The sequence below is a fragment of the Giraffa tippelskirchi genome, chromosome 7 (genome assembly GCF_054371585.1).
Source record: "Giraffa tippelskirchi isolate mGirTip1 chromosome 7, T2T-mGirTip1v1.2.pri, whole genome shotgun sequence".
Lineage (NCBI taxonomy): Eukaryota > Metazoa > Chordata > Mammalia > Artiodactyla > Giraffidae > Giraffa > Giraffa tippelskirchi.
Genome location: NC_137281.1, coordinates 53,379,226 through 53,395,523, shown reverse-complemented (window position 1 = coordinate 53,395,523; position 16,298 = coordinate 53,379,226). Strand labels below are relative to the sequence as shown.

General features: G+C 43.9%; 1 long non-coding RNA gene across 3 annotated transcripts in view; it reads right to left on the bottom strand.

Annotated features, from left to right (window-relative positions):
• Positions 1 to 16,298, bottom strand: part of LOC145515882 (uncharacterized) — a 378,733-nt gene that overhangs the window by 303,089 nt on the left and 59,346 nt on the right. Inside the window, exon 2 of one of the 3 annotated variants that reach the window (XR_014061089.1) lies at positions 10,687 to 13,775. The exons of the other annotated variants lie outside the window; for them this stretch is intronic. This is a non-coding gene — a long non-coding RNA (uncharacterized LOC145515882). Of the gene's footprint in view, positions 1 to 10,686; positions 13,776 to 16,298 lie in introns of those variants that run through there. 3 annotated transcript variants of the gene reach the window in all.

The following is a 16,298-nucleotide window of genomic DNA, read 5'->3' as shown; positions in this document are numbered from 1 at the left end:
ATTGAGCTTCCAAAACAGTCCCCAGAAGCAACTGAGCACAGGTTACATCACAAATTCCATTACTTCCCTCCTTGTTCATTTACAGCCGCCAAGTTCAAGCAACGTCTTCTCTGTCAGGGGGGACACTATGAATAATAGATACATCATTTTTAACTGTCAACAACACACCTTGTAAATGGTTTTTGTAGGCTTTTAAACAACTCAGCGAACCATTGTTCTGACATCATTTTTATACCATGCTTTGCAAAGAAACGAGAAAGGATCTGAAAAAAGCACATAGATTAAACTACAGAATCACATTCACACAGATGTCTAGTTTGCATTTAATAGTTCATTGCATTCTCCCTTTACTCCACTCTGATAACTAACGTCTGCTATGGAGACAAGACAATTAAAATATTGTGGTGTTTTTGGTGGTTAAGTAAGCTTACCTTTCCTTGTGACAGTTAGTTTACAGAGCAGGGATCACTGTCGCTCATTCTTACTTATAAGCGACACTGGGATGATGAAGGAAAACAAGCTGCTTCCTTGCAACAGGACGCTGGCTAGTCATAGGTTTTGACTCTGGGTTTGGACAAGGTAACATGAATCTCCCATTCACCTGCGATGAAAGCTTTATTTATCCTAAGACAAAAATCTTTTCACACATGTGCGTGTCTCCACATAAAGTAAATCTTTAGGCCTATTTGTCAGGTGATACGAGTGTCATATCACTGGAAAAACAAACACATCTGTAACTACTCCATGACCCATCAACAAGGGACTCAGCAAATGCCAGGTACACAGTGAGGACTTAACCAAAACTGAAATTTAATTAATAAGCAATTAACATAAATAAATGGAATATTCTTGATTATCTTCTTTTGAAATGTTTTTAGTTTGGAAACTTTCAAATATATACAAAAGTAAAGAGGGTAGTATAATAGCCTCCATATACCCACCCAACTTCACTGATTTACTGACTTGGGGAATTTTTATTTAATTTATAACCCACTCTCTTCCTTCCACTTTTAGATTTTTGTGAAGAAAATCTTGGACATTGTATCATTCTATGCATTAATCTCAATTATCTTCTAAATATTCTTCAGTTCAGTTCAGTCGCTCAGTCGTGTCCAACTCTTTGCAACCCAATGAACCACAGCACGCCAGGCCTCCCTGTCCATCACAAACTCACGGAGTTTACCCAAACCCATGTCCATTGAGTCGGTGATGGCATTCAGCCATCTCATCCTCTCTCATTCCCTTCTCCTCCTGCCTTCAATTTTCCTAACCTCAGGGTCTTTTCAAATGAGTCAGCTCTTCGCATCAGGTGGCCAAAGTATTGGAATTTCAGCTTCAACATCAGTCCTTCCAAAGAACACCCAGGAGTGATTTCCTTTAAGATGGACTGGTTGGATCTCCTTGCAGTCCAAGGGACTCTCAAGAGTCTTCTCCAACACCACAGTTCAAAAGCATCACTTCTTCAGCACTCAGCTTTCTTTGTAGTCCAACTCTCACATCCATACATGACCACTGGAAAAACCATAGCCTTGACTAGATGGACCTTTGTTGACAAAGTAATGTCTCTGCTTTTTAATATGCTATCTAGGTTGGTCATAACCTTCCTTCCAAGGAGTAAGTGTCTTTTAATTTCGTGGCTGCAATCACCATCTGCACTGATTTTGGAGCCCAGAAAAATAAAGTCTGATACTGTTTCCACTGTTTCCCCATCTATTTCCCATGAAGTGATGGGACCACATGCCATGATCTTAGTTTTCTGAATGTTGAGCTTTAAGACAACTTTTTCACTCTCCTCTCTCACTTTCATCAAGAGGCTCCTTAGTTCTTCTTCGCTTTCTGCCATAAGGGTGGTGTCATCTGCATATCTGAGGTTATTGACATTTCTCCCAGCAATCTTGATTCCAGCTTGTGCTTCTTCCAGCCCAGCATTTCTCATGATGTACTCTGCCTAGAAGTTAAATAAGCAGAGTGACAATATACAGCCTTGACATACTCCTTTTCCTATTTGGAATCAGTCTGTTGTTCCATGTCCAGTTCTAACTGTTGCTTCCTGACCAGCATATAGGTTTCTCAAGAGGCAGGTCAGGTGGTCTGGTATTCCCATCTCTTTCAGAATTTTCCACAGTTTATTGTGATTCACACAGTCAAAGGCTTTGGCACAGTCAATAAAGCAGAAATAGATGTTTTTCTGGAACTCTCTTGCTTTCTCAATGATCCAGAGGATATTGGCAATTTGATCTCTGGTTCCTCTGCCTTTTCTAAAACCAGCTTGAACATCTGAAAGTTCATGGTTCACATATTGCTGAAGCCTGGCTTGGAAGAATATTGTTCAAATATAGATTTTCTCATCTCCATCCCCACTAGCCTATCTTTATCCAGACTCTAAACACCTGTTGTGGTAGATTGTCTAGTAATCCCCAAAACATGTCCAAGTACTAACCCCTGGCACCTATGAATGTGACCTTATGTAGGAAAAAAAGTTGTTACAGTTGTGATTAAAGTAACGATGGGATCATCTTAGACTTAGGATGGGCCCTAAATCCAGCACCAGTTGTCTTCAAAAGAGAAGCGGAAGAAGATTCAAGATGCACAGACACCCAGGGAGAAGGCCATGTGAAGAAGAGGCAGAGACTGGAGGAGGCCAGTCTCCAGGGCCAAGAAGCACCTGATGTCACCAGAAGTTGGAAGAGACAGAGGACTCTCCCCTGGGACTTTGAGAGAGTGTGGCCTTGTGGACACCTTGATTTTAGACTTCTGGCCTCCAGAACTGTGAGACCCTATATTCCTGCCACCAAGTTTGTGTTCATCTCATCTCTAGAATGAGGATGTCGGCAGTGCCAACCCTACAGATCATCGTGAGGGTAAACAACCTCCTGGACATACACCACCTGGAACAGAGCAGGCACCCAGAAATGGTAACTGTTTGTAGCAATCAGGAATCTTTCTGTTGAGAAACAAACGTTTAAGTGTACTAAGGGGAAACAAGAATTCATTGTTCGTACAATGGAAAAGTCTAGGATACAGAATCCTTCAGACACAGCTGAATGAGGGGGTCAAATAATTTCACTGATTCTGGAATGTCTCTTTCTCTCCATTTCTCAGTTTTTCTATTCTCTGAGTTGGTTCATTCTCTAGGTGACTTGCTCCACATCGTGATTCCTAGAAGTTCCAAGCTTCCATCCACAGTGTGGTGACCTCAGGGAGGAAGAACACCTCCTTCCCAACAGCTGTGGCAAAGGCACAGAACTGAGTCTCGTGGGATCGTCTTGAGTCACTGAGCCTTCCCTGAACCAACCACTGTGATGAAAGGATTGGGTCGGTCAATTGCTAATCCCTGGAGCCAGGAAGCCAGGGTTGGCTCCAACCAAATGAAAGCAGAGACAGGGTGACTTGCTAAAGGGAAAATGAGGTGCTGTTATCAGGAGGAGGAAGAACAGATTCTGGGCAAGCAAAGACCACAGACGTCCACTCACCATGAAAATTTTCACTCTTCTCATGTTCTAAACAGATGAGGCTCCCTGGTCTGCTGCCCCTGCAACAAGGGGTCCCTCCAGTCCACACCCACTGCCATTGTGTCTTACAGATTTCTATGAGCCCTAAGAGGGCATGGGCCCCACACTTCCTCCCAGCTACTGCACAGCTCAAATTAGTCACTCCATGGGCCCCTTCCGAGGCATATCAGAGACCAGCTGTGCAGGGACCTGTCACCTTCTTGTCAGCGAAAGTTTCCTGCCCAAAGAACTTTCGTCATCGCCCCTTTCTCAAGTAGCTGGATGTCACTTGAAGAGACAGCTGAAGTCACTCACAATGGCTGGGCTCAAATCAGCGCTCACTGGCCTTGTCAGAGAAAGCCTCACCCTGCAGCGAAAACTGTCACTGATCATGTTTAGATATGTACGCAGAGGTATTAGATTAGAAGACAGAATGCACAAGATAGGAGTTTAAAAGAGGCCAAGTTGCAAGGGAAATCTTAATAGGAAGAAGTCAAGGCTTACAGTTGGAGGTAGTTGAGGGCATCTTTTTCCAAAACCCAATTTATACTTCCCATCAAAACCAGCAAGTGCATACATACATGTACACACACCCCCCACACACATGCAGACCCCAACAGCCAGTATGTATTCACAACCTACCTCACACAGAGGATATACATTATATTGACCAATATGCTTTATAAATACCTGAACCTTGACAGGATATCAGTGGGTAGTTGCTTTATCCAGATTATTATAAATGAATAGTTTTTACCTTTATGTCAAAACACTGCTAAATCATGTCAGAAAGTAAATAGTCACTCAAAATTCTCAATTGTCTTTTGGGATAAAAACATACTAATCAAATTGTACTTGTTGCCTTTCTCTATATTTGCTCTTTATTTAGGGCAGGGCTTTGCAACCTCAGCACCGCTGATATTCTCGGCTGGATAATTCCTTGTTCAGGTCGAGGCAGGGACTATCTTGTGCTTTGTAGGATGTTCAACAGCATCCTTGGTCTCCACCCACTGCAAGTCAAGAGCACTCCCCACTTATTGCCAAATGTCTCGTTGGAGCAACACTGCCCCAGATTGAGAACCACTAGGTTAAAAACTCTTAAGTGTATGTAGTCCACCAGACTCCTTTGTTCATGGGAGTCTCCAGGCAAGAATATGGAGATGGGTTGCCATTCTATTCTCCAGCAGATCTTTTCAACCCAGAGATTGAACCTGGGTCTCCTGCACTGTAGGCAGATTCTTACCATCTGAGCCACCAGGGAAAGTCCCAAGAATTTTTGAAAGGGTGTTACCCTTTGGTTAAAAACAGTCCAGGTTTCCCCTTTGAGGGGATTAATCAAGCTAAGTAAAGTGCGATGATAACACTGCTCGGTTTGTACAGCTTTTTGTTTTTCGTGGCATTTTAAGATGCCTTTCTATTCTCCAACTTTCATCTTTATCAAATCCTTAAGTATTTCTAGTGTCTCAAGAAAGTATCAAAGACTTTCTCCCCAAAATACCTCTTTTCTGAAGACTGACACTCTTCTGTTTCAGTCTAAATGAATGGGCTAGAGGAACATAGCTTAATACACCCAGGACTTCCTTTCATTGCTCTTCTAAGTTGGATCCATTGTCTCCTGGGCCCTCAGATTCCCCACTGCTTTGCTCATGTGTAACCTGTGTGAGAGACTAAAATGTTAATACATATGCAACTGCGAAAACTGTGAAGATAAATCAAGTTATATGAGATGTAAAGAACTAAAATCATATTTTTAACAAATGGATCCAAAAATCACACATCTAAGGAGGGCCGAATACAAAATCATTACCATAGGAGGCCACATATTTATTATAAAAATGCTGCCATGGCCCAAACCACATTTATCCTTCCCTTGGAATATTCATTCAGATTCTATAATTGCATGTTTTAGAAACCTTCACAAAGAGAGAAAGATCTGACTTGAGAAACTGTCAAAAGTTCTAAAGCCAACTGAGATGAAGGTCCAAGAGGGAGGGGATATATGTATATATATAGCTGATTCATTGTACAGCAAAAACTACCACAACATTGTAAAGAAACTATATCCCAATAAAATAAAACAAAAAATGAGTGAAGATGTTAACTTGGGACTTTCTCCTATGACAGCAAACTCATGTCATAGTATGAATTCCCTCATTTTCTACCATAGTTTACTGCAAGGAGATCCAACCAGTCCATCCTAAAGGAAATCAATCCTGAATATTCATTGGAAGGACTGATTTTGAAGCTGAAACTCCAATACTTTGGCCACCTAATGCAAAGAACTGACTCACTGGAAAAGACCCTGATGCTGGGAAAGATTAAAGGCGGGAGGAGAAAGGGACAACAGAGGATGAGATGGTTGGATGGCATCACCGGCTCAGTGGACATGAGTTTGAGTGAACTCTGGGAGTTGGTGATGTACAGGGAAGCCTGGCATGCTGCAGTCCATGGGGTCGCAAAGAGTTGGACATGACTGAGTGACTGAACTGAACTGATACCTAACCTGGGGAACACATACCTCTGGCTTTGATCAAATTAGAGAGATGAGATGAAACACAGAAAAATTCTGTTTTTTTTTTAAAGATGGTGTCTTCCCTTTTAAAAAAAAATCACTTGTATGCTACTCAATAAAACATAATTGTAACACGAACATTTTTCTGAGTTTTTTGAATCATAAAGTCAAGAAAGATACAGAGCATGTGATACCATATAGCCTTTCAGGTGACTCCTGGCAGGAGTCATCACTCAGATTGAAAAGCACAGAGCCAGTAAGTTGAGGGGAAGAATAAGAATGAGCAGTTTGCACTCCACTTGGGGTCCAGCTGGTACCAGAGCACAGTAATTTGTAGAGGAGCTGGTCATCCTGTAGCTGCATTAGTCCCTTGGGCTATCATGCACATTGACGGCTTTAAATACCATCTATATCCTAGCAACTCCCAACTTTGTATTTCTAGCTCAGACCCCACTCTTGAAACCTGCTCTTCTGTCACCTGTTCAGCATCTCCACCTGGAATTCTAATTAGGCATCTCACATGCCACATGCCCAAAAGCAATCCCCAGTCTTCAACTCCAAAACCTACTCCTCCCCTAACTCTCCCTCTCAGATGATGGCAGCCCATCCTACCAACTGCTCAATGCCAAAACCTTGGAGCCATCCTTTTTTTCTATCTCCCCTTCTCCAGGACCACAAATCTAGTCCAGCAGTCAATCCAGTGGGCCATAACATCAAAGAAAGTCTAGAATTTGATCACCCCTCCCCACCTCCACAGCCTGGAGGGCTACAGTCCATGGGTCACAAAGAGTTGGACACGACGGAGTGACTAAGCACAGCACAGCCCCCCACCTCCACTGCTGCCACCCAGAAGCAAGCTGCGAGCCTCTCTGCAGCAGTGTGGCACCGTGCACGACTTCTGCCTTTGCCCCTCTGTAGAGGCTTCTTGTTGTAGCAACCTGAAGAGGCCTTTCAACCTGTGTGAGAGACACCACCCCTCTGTTCAGTGCTGTGGCTGTGTCCGGCTCCCCCATCTCAGAGTAGCACCCACACTCCTTGGGATGGCCTGACCTCTCTGGCATAACCTGTGTGCTCAGGGCTGGGGTCAGGGTCTCTCCTCCTTAGTCTCTGCCCCTGCCCCCGCCGCTCACTGCTCTGTGAACACACTGGGTGTGCGCCCTCCTCAGGGCCACCTGAGGGCTTTGCATTGCTCTTCTACTGCACAGCTATTCCCCTCTGGGTTTAAGTCTTCACTCAAATCTCACCTTTCTATTGAAGGCTAACCTGACCAGTCATTTAAAATCACAACCACCCTCCAGCCTATGATCGCCTTTTTTCTTGTCCAATGTTTCCTTTTCTGCAACACTGGTGACTAGTTGACGCATTTAATTTACTGGCCACTGTGTGTCTTCACCATAGACTGAAAGCTCTCTGAGCATAGTGGTCTTTGTTTATGGACATATTCCAAACATTTACAACAGTGCCTGAAACACAGTAGGTGCACCATGAGTATGTGTCAAGTAAATGCATTGAATGACTCCACTTTTGAGACTCTCTCTAGAAGTTCTCCCACTTATTAAACATGAGATGGATTTATTGAGAATTTGGAAGATGGGAGCAATGGAAGGCCAAGGCAATGAGGCTGTCAGAAGTGATGCTGAAGGGACTACACAGGGGGTCATGGTTGAGCAATCACAACACTGACATTTATATACTCTTTGCAGTTGGCAAAGGAAGTTGGTAACGCAGGAGAATAGGGCTGAGACATGGAAATGCAGACTGTGAGGATGACAAATATCACACTCAGAAGGGAGTGAAGGAACAGAGAGGGTTAGGGATCAGGGCTATGGTCAGGAAGGGCCATTTCAAACCAAGTAAGAAAACCACTAAAAATGAAAATAGTAGAACTAATCAATAAAACTGATTTAATAAATAGATCAAGGAAAGTTCTAAAAGTATTTTGAGTTCTTAATAAAAAGGCAAATAATGATAACTGAGTATTTTCAGAACATAAAACATAAATAGCTAGTATCATATGAAAACAATCCACCTTGAATGGCGATCAAAACATGCTGACTGAAATGAAAATAAAATACTATATTTACATATCATCATTGGAAAGACATAAAAATAACAATATACAATGATTCAAGGAGTGTAGTAAGACAAACCTCAAGCTCAAGGTACAATATAAACTGGAAAATTCTTTCAAAAAAGAAATTTATAGAATGAATCAAAACCACTAAAACATTCATATGCTTGGGCCAGGAATTCTAGGAATCTGTGCCAAGAAAAAATCAGGAATGTGGGCAGAGATTTATGCAAAAAGATGCAGTAAAATGGAAAACTTTCAAAAAAACAAAAACATTATAGTGATTATATAAATTATAGCATTTCTATAGAGCAGAACATTGTGAAACCATCAGTAATTACATTCATGTAAAATGTTAACGACGTGGGAAATGCTCATGATATAAGGTCGCATGAACTTAAACAGGGACAATGCCATCTATGACATATTGTAAGAACGAACATAACATAATTTCAAACCAATTCAAAGGTGGATTTTTTTCCCTCATTTAATCTGCTTGGTTAGGGTTATCAAAAATCAGTTTATTAGTTTTCTTTAAGAAAAGCAAAAATATAGCCAGTTTTCAATGCAGAGAGAAATGAATGGTATGTCGGAATTATATAATTTTAGAACAGTTATGCACATAGAACCCGAAGATTATTTTCTTATGCCTAATGGTTCGTTACACACAGCTTTCCGTGAAAATAATTTTCCATTTTAATGCATATTCCACTGCTCTGGTCTCAGTTTCCTAACTTTTCAAATGAAACATAGTCTGCCTAGATTAAAGGTCAGCAAACCTTTTCTGAAGAGTCAGCAAATACTTTGGGCTTTGTGGGCCAAACAGTTGGTCTCTGTTACAACTATTCAACTGCACTGTTGGAGTGAGAAAGCAGCATATAGTCAAGTTCCAATAAAACTTTATTTATAAATGAAAGTAACAGGACAGATATGACCCATGGGCCATAGTTTGCTGACCCCTGAACCTGATGGCTGATAGTCTTTGATTAGTTGACAGCTCAGACCCTGACTCAGAGGTCGAAATGCCAGCAGACTCCTAAGAAATGAGATGAGTATACCCATAGTGTGGCAATCTCATGAGCTCCCAAGTTAGAAAAATCTGGGTTCAAAACCAAACTTACTTTCTAGTTGTGTCTCCAGTTACAATATGCTTTCATCACTAGGAGTCTTGGTGTCCCCTTTTGCAAACTGGGATGGTAGCCCAGAACCCCCAGGGGCTGAATGAATCAAGAGCTGATGGTGTAGACAGTGTGGAGTGTTGGGTCCAAAGCAGGAACAGTCAGGATAAAGCTAAGTTATTCCACAATACGAATTTCCCCAGAATCTGGGGGCTTAAAACAATATAGTTCATTTCTTGCTCATGCTTCTTGTCTATGGCTGATCAGCTGGGAGCTCTGTTCTACACTGTTGTCCCTCCAAGACCCAGTCTAATGAAGCAGCCCTTAATCAGAGCTCTGCTGGTTAGAGTGGCCAAGGGAAAACTGGGGTGACTGAATCAGGCGCTAGATCTTAAAGCTTTCACCTGAAGTGATCCCACCACCTCCATTCCCATTTCATTGGCCAGAGCAAGTTATACAACTACATGCAACTCAGAGGTCCTAGACATGCTAGGAATGGGGCAGGGGCATCCAGAAATAGTTTGTTAATTGCACTAATAACTACCATAGCAAGACAGGAGAATAATAAGGGTTAACATTCACACACATTTGGCATAATCTAACACAGTGCTAGGGCTTCACAGGTGGCTCAGTGGTAAAGAATCTGCCTGCCAATGCAAGAGATGTGGATTCAATGCCTGAGTCTGGAAGATCCCCTAGGAAAAGAAATGGCAACTCACTCCAGTATTCTTGCCTGGGAAATCCCATGGACAGAAGAGCCTGGTAGGCTACAGTCCATGGGGTCCAAAAGAATGGACAACTTGGTGACTAAACAACAACAACACAGTGTTAACTACTTCTGTTACAAGTTGGGAAAACCAAGACAAGGAGATAAAAACAGAGTTAGAAATGAATAGGGCAAGATATGTGGCCTGGGGTTCCCTATTGTTACACAAAATCAGGGGATAGTTCTTCAGACAAGACTGGCTTTTTCTAAATCCTTTCTTCAACTCTCTAACACGCTCCCCTTTTATAGCTGGGCCTTATTACTCTTAAGAAGACTGTGATCAGAATCCATCATTTAAACTCATGTCCAACTCTGTGAATCCCCAACACAAATATTGTTATGGACTGCATATTTATGTCTCCAAAATTCATATGTGAAGCTCTAACCCATCATGTAACTATATAGGAGATGGGGCCTTTAATGAGGTGACTAAGGTTAAATGAGGTCATAAGGATGGGGCCCTAATTCCATAGAACTGGTGCCCTTTGGAAAAGAAAAAGAGATGTCTGAACCCTCTCTCCTCCACGTGAGCACACAGCGAGAGTCTGCAAGCCAGGAAGAGAGCTCTTACCAGAAACCAAACCTGGCCAGAACCTTGACTTTTCAGCCTGCAGAACTGTGAAAAAATAAATGTCTGTCATTTTACTCATCCAACCCAAGGTATTTTGTTATGGCAGCCAGAGCTGGTTAATACAAAGATCTAAAGAACACAGGCCTTCTCTTTAGACTTGATTTTCCAATATGAACTCAGTTTATTCAAAATTACCTTGTGACATTCACACACAGGTCTGTGGAAAATCCAAGATTGGGTCAAAAGAGAAATGCAGGCTTAGAAATTAGAAAGGGTGATGTTCAAAACCCAACTCCATTCACTGTGTGACCTTGGGCAAGTTGTATAAGCACTCTGAGCCTCACCTTCCCTATCCATGAATTGGGTAATCATCTCTCTCATGGAAAGTAAAGCAAGTGGGGAATCCGAAGTGTATCCCCTCTCAGATGGAGGGATGAGATGAAGCCTCTCTTGTATCTCCACCATCTTGGATATGGTTGGAGTTGGGATACAAGATTTGGACTAAGTTCAAGGCCTGCTTTAACATTCTTGTAGACTAAACGTGTTGACATGAGTGGCCAAACCTAAGAGCTTTCAGAGAAAGATTTTACTTCTCCTGTGAAGAACACCCCAGTGTTAATTACAAGATGGCTCTAGAAGCATATGGCCTGGCACAGAGTAGTTGCTCAACAAATATTCCCTTCCCCCTCTTTTCCTGCCTTAATACACCCCCAAGGGTTTAGGGATCTCAAAAGTGAACATAATTAGGTGACATGATGCACCTAAGGAAGAGAGGGGGAGGAAGGGAGGCACCAATGTGTGGTGAGCTGACAGGGATGCCAGCATTTCCCACTGTCTCTCATGTACACCTTACGACCGATGAGAAAGGTGCCATCACACTCAACACAACAAGGAGGAAACCAGATGTCAGGAAAGCAAAGTGATTTGACCCCGCCCCAGCCCCTCAGTCCCCTGTGGCTGGAGTGATGCTCATACCCAAGTGGGCTCAGGCTCCAAAGCCTATGCCCCTCACCCAGCATCTCATGAACATCAAGAATTGGCCTGGTTTCTTGCATTCCATGCAAATCCCTATCACCAAAATTAGCCAGAAAAGGACAAAATAACAGAATATTTGTACCCTGCAGTTTCACCCACTGGGTTTAGACCTGAGAGGAAAGTATTTGCTGCAGTGACACAGGGACACATGGAGAGGGGATGGGGTGGGGATGGATCTGGAGACAGAGGCAGGGATTCCAACACAGCGTCTGCCAACAGTGTCCCATGAGAGCTGGCCAACTGCCTGCCCCCTTTCAGGCCTTAAGGCCCCCTCCCGTAACATGAGAGCATGGCTAAACAAGGGACACAAAGAGCCACCTCGAACATTTCATCACTGGCTTAGTTTTCTAGACACACAGAGCTGAAATCTTGGGACCCTGCTTCTTCCAGATGACTGGCTCAGCTCTCGGCTCCGTTTGCCCGGCCACGCGGCCAAAACAACAGCCGCAACGGGCCTTCTTTAAAAAGTTGAATGGAGACCAGACCAAATACAGTCACCAGTAAAGAGAACCACTCTGTCCAAAGGCGCAGATTCGCAAATGGAAAATCACATTCCGCAAGTTCCTGGATGGGAGGCGAGGGGAGGAAGCCGCTGCTTCCAATGAGGACTTCATTCCAGAATCCCACACAGGGCCTCATGAGTGCCCGGGGGTAATAAAGGGAGGACTATATCAGTGCAGAGGCCCGAGTCCTGCGGGAGAGGTGGGCGGAGGACAAGGCGAGGGCTCTTTCCGAAAGAAGCTGAGTCCAACTCTTTCAACGGGAATGTTGACTCTTCCATTTCCGGTGTCATGACTTGAACCTGGTGAAGACGGGCCCTGCCAAAAACCTGTCGGTACTAAGTGTGTTTTCAATTGGCAAATGGCAGGAAAGCAGGAGAGCGGATCTTCATCAGACCTCGGGGTGCAGGGCGGGATGTGGGTCTGCCAGTGTCCCTGCTGCTGACACGAGGAAGCAGTGGCCCTACCCGGAAACTCAGCACTCAGAGTCGGAGGGCACCAAGGCTGTTTTCTTCTTCAGTAAATTTCCAGATTAAAAAAAAAAAGAAAACTGCTTTTTCATTTTCAATTAAAAAAAAAAACAGTATAAGCAATTCCTCTGTGTTTGCATTACTCCCACGTCCAAGGTGCCCATCTCTGCACCTCCCACCTCATGCCCTGTGGGCGGCTGAACGCTGCCCACGACCACACTGCACTGCCACGTCTTCACGGGCCTGTTTCCTCCTCCTTCACTAGCCCCTCCAGCCTCCCTTGTTCCCTCGCTCTCTCTGTGGAACACCAGACAGAAGACAACACAATAGGAAAACCCTGAACTTCGAAATCTGAAGGAAGTCAGAGCTGGTTCCAGCCTCGGCCTGCCATCGACAGCTCTGGACCAAATGGTTTCACATCTCTGTGATTCTCCCCGTCTGTCAAACAGCAAGAAGGACTTCAGCACGGGCTCCTTCTGTTGAGACAGAGCACGTGAGGATGCTCACACAGGACCAGTGTGACCTGTGCTCCTCTTCCTCACTCTCTAGGCGCAGAACCAGACATGGTCCCTCCCTCAGAGAATCACAATTCTGCAGACAGTCCTGTTCGAGGGGGAGAGCTCATCGTAGGGGGAGGCATCTACCAAAGTCTAGGGGGCTTTCAGGCAGATTCCAGAAAGACGTGAAAATCTAAAATTTGGTTTTGAATGACAACTAGAAATGCTTCTGGAGAAGAAGGGGATGGCAGCCCCAAGGGGAGGAAAAGAGACAAGGTGATAGAACATAAGGGAAGAGCATTAATCTGCAGGACTCTGCGGGTATGCGAGGGGAGGGGGAGATTTAGGATGTGGTCAGCGATAAAGGTCCCTCATAGCACAACAGCTGACATAAAGAAGGTGCTCAAAACTATGGAATCCATTATTAAATGAACTACTCTATCTAAGAAGACATTGTTTGGTTTGCTCAAAACTTTCTATACTCATCACTCTGAACAAAATAATGATGATGACAATGATGATGATACATAATGAGAAAAGAAAGGGTGCACAGAAAGGAGGAAGAGAGAGAAATAATTACATGTGTGTACTATATATATATATGAATACACATACTTGACTGTTTTAACAGTAACTTCAGTTGCTCCTTCTCCATGTGTCAGGGGAGCTGCAACCATGTGCTCATGTATCACGTAGGCCTCCTTGAGTCCCTGATCAGAAGGGGCACTTCCTCTGCTCGATTTCCTTACAGGGACGTAAATTCACCATCACAAACCATAAAAGAAAGTTAGGCAACACAAAAAGGAAGAGCTTTGTTATTGTTGTTGTTGTATAACTAGCATACAGCAGCTGCAGAAGATTAAAAATATACATACGTAATGAAAAAAAGAACACAAAAGTCGGCCTCTCAGACACCGGCTGTTCCCAGGCCTGGGGTACAGCCTGTAGGACCGTCCCTCCACCCAAGCACACACTTGCGCATCTCAAACACACATACACACTCACATGGGCATATGTACTGTATTCCCTGGCAGATCTGTCTTCAGAATTGTAGCAACGTTGGAGGACCCCCAAGGGAGAGATGTGGCACCACCACCCACTGACATCCCTGAAATAATTAAAACAGAGGCCAGCAAATTTTTTCTGTAAAAAGTCACAGAGTAAATGTTTCAGGTTTTGTGAGCCAGAAGTTACCTGCCACAACAACTCATCTCTGCTGTTGTAGCATGAAAAGCAGCCTAGAAGACAGCAAAACAAACAGGTGTGGTCCTGTGCAAATAAAGCTTTATTGACAAACCAGGAGGTCAATCAGACTAGGCCTGAGGGCAATAATTTGCCCACCCCTGGATTAGAACCTAGGAGAAACGGGAAAAACTCAGGAGGGTGAGAGATTAAAGTGCATCCCCCATTGAAAGGCAAACCACCTTTTCAGTGGTATGCACTATTCTAACAAAGGTTTCTGCTTTAACGTGCACCTCTGATTAAAACAATGACTGCAGATAATTAGATCAAGTGAAATCCCACTTTCTTCCCAAACAAGCATTCTGTGATAGCCAACTTCACTCATTTTCCAGCTCCCATTTCAGAGAGAGGGAGCCAGAACAGAAGTTACTCAGACATGTCAAAGAAATGTAGTTGAGTGGGGTTAGGGTGGTGTTCCGGTCATGTAAAATACCCTGGATCACATGCCATCAACAAATAATTTATTAAAAGCTACAAGATAAATACCGATAAAGTCTTCAAATAGAGAGGCCCGTGACATGTGCACAGGGGAAGAGAATCAGAATGATTTATAGGCAAGGAGACAGGCTGCAAATACAGAAAACCTTCTCCACCTGCGGGGAGGATCCTGGGGAAAGCTTCCCCGTCTGCAAACAGCCTTACCGACTACGGTAATAAAATATACTTCGCATAACAAAAGCCGCTTCACACCACTTTCTCCCACAGGTTTTGAGACATAATTCATGAGTCCTTCTACCGTCCAGATCTGAGCCTGTATAGTCTATTCTCAGTTGGCTTCTTCAAGACAGAGTCTCTGTTTCTCCCGCTGAATCTTAATGACCGGGCAAATCATAATGCGCTGCCATGGGGCTGGAAGGTTTTGCTACTAGGACCCATGTCCTGCACCCTGGGTCCCCTGCTCTCCCTCGCTGAGCTGGGCCTTTCAGGGATCAGCACCCTCACTTAACTCAATGTTCTGCTCAGCTGCTCGCTCCAACTTTGCCCTTTCTCATGGCTCCTGTAAAGATCTGAGACATCTTCCAGGAATGTTAGCCCATGTGGGGAGGTTACACTCCAATTAAACCTTCCTCTCTGCCTCTTGTCATTCCCCCCTGCACACCCTGCCTGGTCCTTCTCCCCACCTCACACCAGCGAGCACACACTCACTGACCTCCCTACAGAAACACAGCCTTTGTGTGCCTGGCTCAGTGCTGGGTCCTGGTGAGAGAAAGATAAATAGGACACAGTTTGTGTAATAGCTTGTAGCCTCTTGGGTGAGACAGATACGGAAACAAACATTCAACATAATGCAATAAATATTGTTATCTGGAAACATAAATAACATTAGAGGGAAGCAAACAAGTGTACAATCAAATGTAATAGCAAAAAAAAAAGGTCTAGAGGGACACATTTCAAATAGGTAACAGTAGATGCCCCACCACATCACTCCAGACAGATACGGAGATCACAATCAGGTGAGGAAGGCTGTCAAAGACAATCTGAGCCTTATAATTAATGTTTGATTTTTAAAAAAACATATTTAGTGTTATTATTTCTATTGGTGGTAGCGATGGTTTAGTTGCTAAGTGGTGTCTGACTCTTGGCAACCCCGTGGACTGTAGCCCGCTAGGCTCCTCTGTCCATGGAATTCTCCGGGTAAGAATACTGAAGTGGGTAGCCATTTCCTTCTCCAGGGGATCCTCCTGACCCGGGATCGAACCCTGGTCTCCTGTATTTCCTGCACTGCAGATGGATACTTTTACAGCTAAGCCACCTGGGGAGCCCATAGAAAATAATTATTTCTATTACCATATAATTTAATTTTTAAGTGCTCTAACTGTAACAGGGCCAGGACTAGGGTGAAATGAATGAGGTGCCTAGGGCACAAAATTGGAGGCATTCACTCTCACAGTTATAGAGGAGAGGGCAGGGAACAGGGTGGTGAGGGCTGGGGGCTTGGGAACAACTTCAAGACAGAGTGACATTTGAGTCAGGCCTTGAAGAGTGAGTGAGGCTTTCCCTGAGAGAAGAGAGGGTGGAGGGGAA